This window comes from Pelodiscus sinensis, unplaced genomic scaffold (genome assembly GCF_049634645.1).
Source record: "Pelodiscus sinensis isolate JC-2024 unplaced genomic scaffold, ASM4963464v1 ctg95, whole genome shotgun sequence".
Lineage (NCBI taxonomy): Eukaryota > Metazoa > Chordata > Testudines > Trionychidae > Pelodiscus > Pelodiscus sinensis.
This window is the reverse complement of record NW_027465954.1, coordinates 155,090-167,191: the sequence shown is the minus strand read 5'-3', so window position 1 is coordinate 167,191 and position 12,102 is coordinate 155,090. Positions and strand designations below refer to the sequence as shown.

At 51.5% G+C, this 12,102-nt stretch overlaps 1 protein-coding gene across 3 annotated transcripts in view; it reads right to left on the bottom strand.

The window, feature by feature from the left end:
* Nucleotides 1-11,936, bottom strand: part of DCHS1 (dachsous cadherin-related 1) — a 154,736-nt gene extending 142,800 nt beyond the window's left edge. Inside the window, exons 1-2 of one of the 3 annotated variants that reach the window (XM_075917306.1) lie at nt 11,667-11,936; nt 4,749-4,974 (exon numbers count right to left, since the gene is read on the bottom strand). The gene's annotated coding sequence lies outside the window, so the exon portion shown is untranslated. Of the gene's footprint in view, nt 1-4,748; nt 4,975-10,957; nt 11,095-11,666 lie in introns of those variants that run through there. The other 2 variants (XM_075917305.1, XM_075917307.1) reach the window with 2 other exon arrangements.
* Between the last annotated feature and the right edge of the window lie 166 nt (nt 11,937-12,102).

Sequence of the window (12,102 nt, the reverse complement as noted above, 5' to 3'; positions counted from 1 at the left end):
GGACCCCATTGTAATCGAGTTGCCAGGGCTGACTTAGACTTGCTGGTGCTCAGGGCTGAAGGCGAGCCTGTGGCAGGGCTCAGGCTTTGGCTTTGACCTCCTTCCCCAGTCCAGGGCAGTGGGAATCAGGTAGCAGGTTTAAAACAAACAAAAGGAAGTTTTTCTTCACTCAGCGCATAGTCAACCTGTGGAACTCCTTGCCAGAGGATGTGGTGAAGGCTAGGACTTAACAGGGTTCAAAAAAGAGCTAGATAGATTCACTGAGGTCAGGTCCCTCGATGGCTATTAGCCAGGATGTAGGAATGGTGTCCCTAGCCTCTGTTTCTCTGGATATTCCTCTTTATTTGGCATTGGTGGGGTCACATCTGGAGTATTACATCCAGTTCTGGCCCCCCCTCACTATAGAAAGGATGTGGACACGTTGGAGAGGGTCCAGCCGAGGGCAACCAAAATGATTAGGGGGCTAGACCACATGACCTATGAGTAGAGGCTGAGAGATTTGGACTTATTTAGTCTGCAGAAGAGAAGAGTAAGGGGAAGTTTTTAGAGAATGTTGGGGATAACTTCCTGGTACAAGTGCTGAAGGAACTGATCAGGGGCCATGTGCAGCTTGAGCTGATGCTCACAAACAGGGAGGAACTAGTAGGGGAAGTAGAGGTGGGTGACAACCTGGGAAGCAGTGATCATGAGATGGTAGATTTCAGGATCCTGACCAAAAGAAGAAAGGAGAGTAGCAAAATACACACCTTGGACTTCAGAAGAGCAGACTTTGACTCCCTCAGAGAACTGATGGGCAGGATTCCCTGGGATGCTTACATGAAGGGGAAAGGAGTCCAGGAGAGCTGGCAGTATTTTAAAGAAGCCTTATTAAAGGCACAGGAAGAAACTATCCTGATGCGCAGTAAGAAAAGCAAATATGGTAGGCGACCAGATTGGCGTACTGTGGACATCCTTGGTGAGTTTATACACAAAAAGGAAGCTTACAAGAAGTGGAAACTTGGACAGATGACTGGGGAGGAGTATAAATATATTGCTCGAGAATGCAGAGGAGTTATCAGGAAGGCAAAAGCGCAATTGGACTTGCAGCTAACAAGGGATGTGAAGGGAAACAAGAAAGGTTTCTACAGGCATGTTAGCAATAAGAGGGTGATCAGAGAGGGTGAGGGGCCCTTACTGGATGAGGGAGGTAACCTAGTGACAGATGATGTGGGAAAAGCGGAAGTACTCAATGCTTTCTTTGCCTCTGTCATCACTGACAAGGTCAGCTCCCAGACAAATACACTAGGCAACGCAGTATGGGAAGGAGGTGGACAGCCCTTGGTGGGGAAAGAACAAGTTAGGAACTATTTAGAAAAGCTAAACATACACAAATCCATGGGTCTGGATTTAATGCGAGGGTACTGAGGGAGTTGGCAAATGTCATTGCGGAGCCTTTGGCCATTATCTTTGAAAACTCGTGGAGATCAGGAGAGATCCTGGATGATTGGAAAAAGGCAAATGTAGTGCCCATCTTTAAACAAGGGAAGAAGGACAACCCAGGGAACTACAGACCAGTCAGCCTTACCTCAGTCCCTGGAAAAATAATGGAGGGGATCCTCAAGGAATCCATTTTGAAGCACTTGGAAGAGGGGGAAGTGATCAGGAATAGTACGAAAGGCAAGTCATGCCTGACCAATTTGATTAGCTTCTATGATGAGATAACCGGCTCTGTGAATATGGGAAAGTCAGTGGATGTTATATACCTTGACTTTAGCAAAGCTTTTGATATGGTCTCCCACAATATTCTTGCCGGCCAGTTAAGGGAATATGGATTGGATAAGTGGACTGTAAGATGGATAGAAAGCTGGCTAGACTGTTGGGCCCAACTAGTAGTGATCAACGGCTCGATGTCAGATTGGAGGTCAATTTCTAGCAGAGTACCCCAAGGATTGGTTCTTGGACCAGTTCTGTTCAACATCTTTATTAATGACCTGGCTGAGGGGATGGATTGCACCCTCAGCAAGTTTGCAGATGACACTAAGCTAGGGGGAGCGGTAGATACGGTGGAGGGCAGGGATAGAGTCCAGAGTGACCTGGACAGGTTAGAGGATTGGGCCAAAAGAAATCTGATGAAGTTCAACAAGGACAAGTGTAAAGTCCTGCCCTTGGGACGGAAGAATCCCAAGCATTGTTACAGGCTGGGGACTGAATGGCTAAGTAGCAGTTTTGCAGAAAAGGACCTGGGGATTACAGTGGATGAGAAGCTAGATATGAGTCAACAGTGTGCCCTTGTAGCCAAGAAGGCTAATGGCATATTAGGTTGCATTAGGAGGAGCATTGTCAGCAGATCCAGAGAAGTGATTATTCCCCTTTATTTGGCTCTGGTGAGGCCACATCTGGAGTACTGTGTCCAGTTCTTGCCCCCCCCCCACTACAGAAAGGATGTGGACACATTGGAGAGGGTCCAGCGGAGGGCGACCAAAATGATTAGGGGGCTGGAGCGCATGACCTATGAGGAGAGGCTGAGGGATTTGGGTTTGTTTAGTCTGGAGAAGAGTGAGGGGGGATTTGAGAGCAGCCTTCAACTTCCTGAAGGGAGGTTCCAAAGAGGATGGAGAGAGGCTGTTCTCAGTAGTGACAGATGGCAGAACAAGAAGCAATGGTCTCAAGATACAGTGGAGGAGGTCCAGGTTGGATATTAGAAAAAGCTATTTCACTAGGAGGGTGGTGAAATACTGGAATGGGTTTCCTAGGGAGGTGGTGGAATCTCCATCCCTAGAGGTGTTTAAGTCTCAGCTTGACAAAGCCCTGGCTGGGTTGATTTAGTTGGGATTGGTCCTGCTTTGAGCAGGGGGCAGGATTTGATGACCTCCTGAGGTGTCTTCCAGATCTAGGATTCTATGAAATGGGTGACGGGGTGGGATCATGTAAGGATTATCTGGTGTGTTCCCTCCCTCTGGAGTGTCTGGTATTGGCCACTGTTGGCAGACAGGACACTGTGCTAGAAGGACCTTTTCTCTCACCCAGTATGGCTGCTCTTATGTTCGTATGACTCAGGCTTCCATCCCCACTTCTGGAGTTGCCAGAAGAGGGTGGCAATGCAATGGCTCCTGAGAGCCCCTGCTACATATGCACTGTGGCTGGTTCCCTTTCCAGGAGCTATCCCTCATGGCCCCACACTTTCTGACTGCAAGAGTGCAAGCTGCTCCGGAGCAGGGTCCCGAAGATGAGTGCTGGCCAGGGCTCCTGAGTTCTAGTCCCAGTGCTAACCCTGACTGTAGGCAGGCTTTTCCCTTGTCTGTGTCTCCATGTCCTCTGTGAAGGGGTGTCTAAACTGCACTTTTATTTCGAAATAACAATGTAAGAGTCTACACAGCCACTCCATTATTTTGAAATAATTTCAAAATAACGGACGGCTTATTCTGAAATCTGTAAACCTCATTCTACGAGGAATAACTCCTATTCCAAAATAGCTATTTCGAAATAAGGTGCCACTCTACAGGGCCATTCTAAGTTATTCCTCCGCAAGGCGTCTTGGAGATCTATATCGAGAGAGCACGTCTACATTAGGGAAGCCTGCCTCGGACTAATTTCCCTGCAGTATAGACGTGCTATTTCGAAATTAGCTCTTTTGGAATAACTATTCAGAATAGTTTATTTCGAAATAAGCGTGCAGTGTAGACGTACCCTAAATGAACATAGCTAGAGCTGCCCTGTGAGGCTGGAGGAGAGGTTCCAGAACTGCAGCTTGCCATGGCACTAAGCAATGTCATCATTACTGGAGCAGAAGTGGCCCCTCATTCAGGCAGGGCACAGAAAACTGGTCCTGAGTGGCAAGAGCACAGTGAGAATGTGGCAGCTGGCTCCAAGCCCCCTGGCTTTTCCTGCATTTTCTGCCTGTCCCATGCACCCTTTGCAGCCTGCACTCCTCCTTTGTCTCCTTCTCCATGCTTCTTGGCTTCTGGCTCCTTTGCTCCAGACCCTTCACTCCCTCTCCTGTATCTTCAGCTCGCCGCAGTGGTAGGGGAGGGATGGGCAGGGGCGGGTGGATGTTGTGCTGCTGCAGCTACAAGGCTCACACTTCCCAGGAGGAAGCAAAGTGACTGAGCTATCAGGAAGCTCATCAAGGCGCATCAGCCCCAGTGCTGCTCTTAGTCCCTGGTAAAGCAGGGCTTAGTGGTCGGTAGGGATGGCGGCAGCATGAGCTCATACTTGGCCTCTCTTGAAAGCATTTGCTAGCGGTCCCATAACCACATTCAGGAGCTGCTCATGTCAGACATGGGGCGGCAGGAACTTCCCTGCTCTCAGGGGTGGTGATGGCTGCTGGCTTCCAGCAAGTGATAAAGCACCCCACTAAAGAGTGAGACTGGACCAGCTGAAGCACCCCATTGCAGTAGTAAGCCTTTCCAGGGACCCAGGACTCCTGAGTTCTGTTTCCAGCTCCAGATGTTGAAGCTGGCCTTGTACAAATATCGGCCCTGCAAACCACACCAATTGCTGGCATGGAGTGTGATCATAGGAAAACATTTCCTATATTTTTAGTTTCTTTCAATGCAGATTAACACCTGGAGCCAGAGCGGCAGCTGGTCCCCAGCACCCCGTGGGTCTCCATGGACCACTGTTTTAGAGTCCCAAAAGGATAACAGAAGTCAGTGGGAATTACTCATAGCCTGGCACTGGCTGCAAGTTAGACATTTGCCACTGCGTTGCTGGACAGCCCTGAACACTCCCTTCACTGCCCCCGCTAGAGTAGTGATGATGGCACTTACCTAGAGTGGGGGTGGTTCAGTGGCCTCAGTGTGTGAATGGGCAACAAACAGTTCCTGGCAGCTGAGACAGGCTACACCCTTGACTTGCACTGAGTCTCAAGTGACGTGGCTTGCTGGGCCCATGCTGAGTCAGGCTCCGGCCCCTAGGGTTTAGGCCCAGGGCAGAGGCTAGGGTAGATGGGGAGCAGGGGGGCTGTCGCATGGAAGAGAAAGGCGAGAGAAGGAGCTGGAGGGTGACAGAGAAACAAAGGTTCAATGCTACAGTGGCATAAACATAAGTGGGTAAACTAAAGGCCATATTTCCCAAAGGAGACCTGGATAAACTCCAGTTACCCACATGCACCCTGAACGACCCTGCCAACAGAAGAGCAAGTCCCATTAGCATTAGGAGAAAAGCAAAGCGAGGCAGGTGCTGGATGAATTTGGAAGGTGATGGTGGAAAGAAGGAAGCCGAGGGGTTTCAAGGACAGCAGGGGGTGTGTGGAGCATGTGCAAACTCATAACTCCTGTCTCCCATTTGCCTGGTAGGGCTGGAAACCGGGAGCTTCAGGCCAGTAACCCTCTTCCTCCTTCTCCCTGGCCCCCATGCCTGGCTGCTGCGTCTGTCTCCCTGCTTCTCCTGACTGGGCGTTGGGAGCAAGCTGTTCAAGGCACTGGGAGTGCTGCATCCTGAGGAGCCTCAGAGGCTCAGGCCGGTGGGGAAGGCTGCGGTGACCTCAGTGGATGCAGAGTCACCAAATCCGAGCAGCTGCTTCCAATTAGCGGATAGTTCAGTGCAAGGGGTTGGGGCGGCTGGTCCAAGCCCTGCCTGTGTAATGTGAGCCAGGCTGCCTCACTCGCTCGCTCACTCCCCTCCCCTCCTGGGGCACTGAGCTCCCTATAAAAATCAATGGCAGACTCAGCCACCCTGCAGAAAGCCATTAGCCCAGCACTGCCCCCTCCCCACAGGCCAGGACTCCAGATTCCAGAGCTGGGAGGGATGCAGCGGGAGAGACAGTTTGTGCTCTGGACTGATGTGCACTGGGTTCCCCTCAGCAATGCACCTCCAGCTTTACTCATGTCCCAGGGCCTCCAATACCTACCTGGCACAGGGCTGACATAGCAGAAATACTGAGGAAGCCAAGTGTGGGGAAGGAGAATGGGGTTATTAACAAGCAGGGGAAAGAAACAGCATGAAAACCAAGAGCACATCCAACTGGCCATCCAGAAACAGAATTTCCTGTCGCCTGGCATATCTAGGGCAGGATTCCCTCTAAGCAGGGCCGGACTGAGGCATGGGCTAGCCAGGCAGCTGCCCAGGGTGCCAACCGATGGGGGGCACCTGATGGCAGCTGTAAGGGGTGCGCGGCATCCCTTATAGCTGCCATCAGGCGCTGTGCGCCCAGCTCCCACAACGCCAACCCCGTGGAGCTGGCAAGCAGTGCCCTTCACCCCACGGCCACAGGGCCCTGCACGGCCCGGCGTGCATGCCAGCAGCGGTGGCCAGGCCAGGCTGGGAAGCGCATGAGCTGTGTGCCCCGGGGGCGAGCACCAGGCTGCGCGCCAGCAGCCGTGGCCGGCCCGCGCATGCACTGTGCGCTCCGGGCCTGGGGCACCAAAAGAGCTCGGGCCGGCCCTGCCTCTAAGCCAGGGGTGGGCAATAATTTTAGATGGGGAGACACTTCAAACATTTTTTAAGTGGCCCCGGGCTGCCCTGAAGAGGCAGAGCCTCAGGTGGAAGGGGCGGGGCTAGGACACTTCTGTGCTTCCTCACCCACAAGCCCTGATTGGTCTGGAGGTGAGGGAAGCACATAAAGCCTTGCCCCGCCCCCCGAGAACTGCCAGAAGTCCCTCTAGGGTGAGGCGCCCAAGCACCTGGCAGCAGCGCTGGTTAGTCTTCATCTGAAATACTTTGTGTGCAGTTCCCATGTTTCAGAACAATGAATTCAAACTGGAGCAGGTGCAGAGAAGGCTACTATTGGGATGATCCAAAGAACGGGCAAAATCTCTCTTTTGGGGGGACTGAAAGAGCTTGAACAAGGAATCTGGTGGCTATCCCGGCATAAGCCAAAGAGCTGAACCAAGAGAAGGCTGAGGCAAGATGTGATTCCTCTCTATGATTATAGGGCAGGGATAAATACATGGGAGGGAGAGGGGTTAAGTGCCAGTGTGAATACAGAAACAAATGGACATAACCAGGCCAAAGGTTTTGAAACATCAGAGTGAAGTTCTCAAGCAGCCTTCTAAGGGAAGCAGTGGAGGCAAAAACACCCATTTGGCTTCAAGACTGAGCTGGTAAATGTATAGAGCAGATGGTAGATGGGACTGCCTACAATGGCCCATCAACATTCACCAGGGGTCAACAAACATGTGGACAAGGGGGATCCAGTAGATATAGTATACTTAGATTTCCAGAAAGCCTTTGACAAGGTCCCTCACCAAAGGCTCTTATGTAAATGAAGTTGTCATGGGTTAAGAGGGAAGATCCTTTACATAACATAAGAACATAAGAACGGCCGTACTGGGTCAGACCAAAGGTCCATCTTGCCCAGTATCCTGTCTGCTGACAGTGGCCAGCACCAGGTGCCCCAGAGAGGGTGAACCGAAGACAGTGATCAAGTGATTTGTCTCCTGCCATCCCTCTCCAGCCTCTGACAAACAGAGGCCGGGGACACCATTTTATCCCCTGGCTAATAGCCTTTTATGGACCAAACCTCCATGAAATTATCTAGCTTCTCTTTAAACTCTATTATAGTCCTAGCCTTCACAGCCTCCTGTGGCAAGGAGTTCCACAGGTTGGCTGTGTGAAGAAGAACTTTCTTTTATTAGTTTTAAACCTGCTCCCCATTAATTTCATTTGGTGTCCTCTAGTTCTTCTATTTAGGGAACTAATAAATAACTTTTCTTTTTCGGCCCTCTCCACACCACTCATGATTTTATATACCTCTATCATATCCCCCCTCAGTCTCCTCTTTTCTAAACTGAAAAATCCCAGTCGCTTTAACCTCTCCTCATATGGGACCCGTTCCAAACCCCTAATCATTTTAGTTGCCCTTTTCTGAACCTTTTCCAAGGCCAAAATATCTTTTTTGAGGTGAGGAGACCACATCTGTACACAGTATTCAAGATGTGGGCGGACCATAGTTTTATACAGGGGCAGTAGGATATTCTGGGTCTTATTTTCTATCCCTTTCCTAATAATTCCTAGCATCCTATTTGCCTTTTTGACCGCCGCTGCACACTGCGTGGAAGTTCTCAGAGAACTGTCCACAATAACTCCAAGATCTCTTTCCTGATTTGTCGTAGCCAAATTAGCCCCCATCATACTGTACGTACAGTTGGGGTTATTTTTCCCGATGTGTATTACTTTACACTTATCCACATTAAATTTCGTTTGCCATTTTGTTGCCCAATCACTCAGTTTGGTGAGATCTTCTTGGAGTCCCTCACAGTCTGCTTCTGTCTTGACTATCCTAAACAGTTTGGTATCATCTGCAAACTTTACTACCTCACTGCTTACCCCTTTCTCCAGATCATTTATGAATAAGTTGAAAAGGATTGGTCCCAGGACTGACCTTTGGGGTACACCACTAGTTACCACTCTCCATTCTGAAAATTTACCATTTATTCCTACCCTTTGTTTCCTGTCTTTTAACCAGTTCTCAATCCAAGAAAGGACCTTCCCTCTTATCCCATGGCCATGTAATTTACACAAGAGCCTTTGGTGAGGGACCTTGTCAAAGGCTTTCTGAAAATCCAAGTATACTTATCTACTGGATCCCCCTTGTCCGCATGTTTGTTAACCCCTTCAAAGAACTCTAACAGATTAGTAAGACAGGATTTCCCTTTACAGAAACCATGTTGACTTTTGTCCAACAAATTATGTTCTTCTACATGCTTCACAATTTTATTCTTTACTATTGTTTCGACTAATTTGCCCGGTACTGAAGTTAGACTTACTGGTCTGTAATTGCCAGGATCGCCTCTAGAGCCCTTTTTAAATATTGGTGTCACGTTGGCTACCTTCCAGTCATTAGGTATGGAAGCCGATTTAAAGGATAGGTTACAAGGACTGAGAACTGGTTAAAAGACAGGAAACAAAGGGTAAGAATAAATGCTAAGTTTTCCAAGTGGAGAGAGGTAACTAGTGGGGTCCCCCAAGGGTCTGTCCTGGGACCCATTCTATTCAACTTATTTATAAATGATCTAGAGAAAGGGGTAAACAGTGAGGTGGCAAAATTTGTAGACTATACTAAACTGCTCCAAATAGTTAAAACCAAAGCAGACTGTGAAGAACTTCAAAAAGATCTCACAAACCAAAGTGATTGGGCAACAAAATGGCAAATGAAATTGGATAAATGTAAAGTAATGCACATTGGAAAAAATAACCCCAACTATACATACAATATGGTGGGGGCTAATATAGCTACAACTAATTAGGAAAGAGATCTTGGAGTCATTGTGGATAGTTCTCTGAAGACGTCCATGCAGTGTGCAGCAGCAGTCAAAAAAGCAAACAGGATGTTAGGAATCATTAAAAAAAAGGGATAGAGAATAAGACGGAGAATATCTTATTGCCCTTATATAAATCCATGGTATGTCCACATGTTGAATACTGTGTACAGCTGTGGTCACCTCATATCAAAAAAGATACAGTGGCATTAGAAAAGGTTCAAGGAAGGGCAACTAAAATGATGAGGGGTTTGGAACAGTTCCCTTATGAGGAGAGATTAAAGAGACTGGGACTTTTCAGCTTGGAAAAGAGGCGACTTAGGGGGGATCTGATAGAGGTCTATAAAATGAGTGGTGTGGAGAAAGTGACTAAGGAAAAGTTATTTACTTGTTCCCATAATATAAGAACTAGGGGCCACCAAATGAAATTAATGGGTAGCAGGTTTAAAACAAATAAAAGGAAGTTCTTCTTCACACAGTGCACAGTCAACCTGTGGAACTCCTTGACTGAGGAGGTTGTGAAGGCTAGGACTATAACAGGGTTTAAAAGAGAAGTAGATACATTCATAGAGGTTAAGTCCATTAATGGCTATTAGCCAGGATGGGTAAGGAATGGTGTCCCTCGCCTCTGTTTGTCAGAGGGTGGAGATGGATGGCAGGAGAGAGGTCGCTTGATCATTACCTGTTTGGTTCACTCCCTCTGGGGCACCTGGCATTCGCCACTGTCGGCAGACAGGGTACTGGGATGGATGGACCTTTGGTCTGACCGAGTCTGGCCGTTCTTATGTGCAGCCTGGAACTGCAAATGCCTTGAACAAAGGCTGGCTCTGCAGCAGCCAGATAAACAACCACCAGCCTTCTCAGAATAAACTGGACCATAGCCTTGTCATGCACACAACACACTCCCAGCTAGCAGATGTATATACACAACCCCCCTCTCAAAAACACACACACAGTGTCACTCACATGTTCAATATATCGCCAGCTGGCTCAGATGCACACACAACCCTCTCTCTGTCTCACATATACAGACAAGGTGTCTCTCACTTGCACGATACACTCCCACAATACATGCCCAGTTGGTGCACACTTTTACCGTGTGTCTTTCTCTTGTCTCTCAGAGACACACATGCAATACCTCTCCCGGCTGGAGCACACACTCTCTCTCTTCACAAACACACACACTATGGCTCTCACACAGTAGCTTAGATGCACACAACCATCTCTCTCATACACATACACAGTGTCCCTCACTCCCACAAGACACCCCCAGTTGGTGCACAAACACTCTCACAGTGTGTGGCTTACTGTCTCACACATACCCACAGTGTGTCTCTTGCCCAAACAGTGTATTCAGTGGGAGGGCATACACACAGAGCACTCACAGCTGGCATGCACAACCGTGTCTGGCACACCCAGCTGGCAGGCTGCAAACACACAATACCCTCACAGCTGTTTCTGCACAAACACACTCACAGTCTCACGCACACCCTCTGTGCACACGCAGCCTGCACCTCAGTGGCCTGACACGTTTCCGGAGCGTGACCAAAGCCGCTGCCACGCCACACACAGCATCTGCACCCCCGCCCCACCCATGCACCCCCTTCCAGGCTCCACACCCCATTGTCTCGAGCAACCGGCAGAACAACAAAGCGCTCGCTCGGCTTCCCATGCAGGAATTTGCCGGAGGGGCCGTGTAAACGGGGGCAGGTCGGGAATCCACTTCTTACCCCCGCCCCTCCCTGGACAGGCGCGCCTCTGGGCTCCGGAGCGGGTACCTGGGCCATGGTGTGAGGGATGCAGAGCAGAGGCCGGGATGGGAATGGGGGCGGGGCTGCGGGGACGCGGCAGCAATGCGGGAGCCAGCTCCAGTGTCACCGCAAGAGGAGCACAAAGCGGCCGTCCCCGCTGCGTCTGGGCACAAGCCTGTGCAGAGGCGTCTAAGTGGGGGAGGAAAGCTGGGGAGAGGGCGGAGACCTGGGGGGAGCGGGGGGGGGAAGGAAGCGGGGACTGAGGGGCGGGGAGCCGGAGGGCGGGTGTGCGGGGAGTCGGAGGATGCGGGGTCTGAAGGTGGGTATGGGGGGGGGAGGGTGCAGGATCGGGGAGCCGGGGGAAGGACGAGAGGGGGTGAGGGGTCGAGAAGCGGAGGGGAAGACGGGGGGTTGCGGGAAGACTGGGGGGGAAGGAACGAGAGGGAGTGTGGGGTCGAGGAACGGGCGGACGGGGGGTTGAGGAGGGACGAGGAACCGGAGGGAAGAGAGGGGGGTTGCGGGGAGCCGGGGGGAGGGCGAGAGGGGGTGCATGGTCGAGGAGCGGGGGGGGACGGAAAAGGGGGTGCGGGGTCGAAGAACGGAGGGTTGGGGGCAGGAACCGGCGGGAGGGGCAAGAGGGGAGTTGCGGGGGGCAGGGACGAACGGGGGAGCAGGGGAACGAGAGAGGGGTTGCGGGGGCCGGCGGTGGGGGCCGGCCCCAGCGCTCAGCACTTACACCGGTCCGGCTCCGCGCTCAGTCACAGCCCCGGGCAGCGCCCCTGGGGAGCCGGGCGCCGACTCCCCATCGCTGCTGCGCCCGCTGCCCCAGGTCGCTGCCTCCGTCTCCGAGCTCCGCAGGCTGCTCGGGAGCCGGGGCCGCAGGGTCCACACAGGGCTGAGCGCAGGCTCCTGCTGCAACCCGATCCGGCTGCCCCCTTCCCCTCCCCCGCTCCCTCCTTTCTTTCCATCCCCCGCCCCAGGCTGCGCGGCTCCTCGCGCCACCGGGAGCCAGTCCAGGGAAACATTGAGCCGCGCACAGCTGGGCTGGGGGCTGCCTGCGCGGGGCGGGGCGGAGGGGAGGGGGGCCAGGGAGCGGAGAAGAACTAGTGAAGGAAGAGAGTGGGATGAGGAGCAGAGAAGAGCTGGAGAAGGGGGGGGAGTGTGATGGGGGC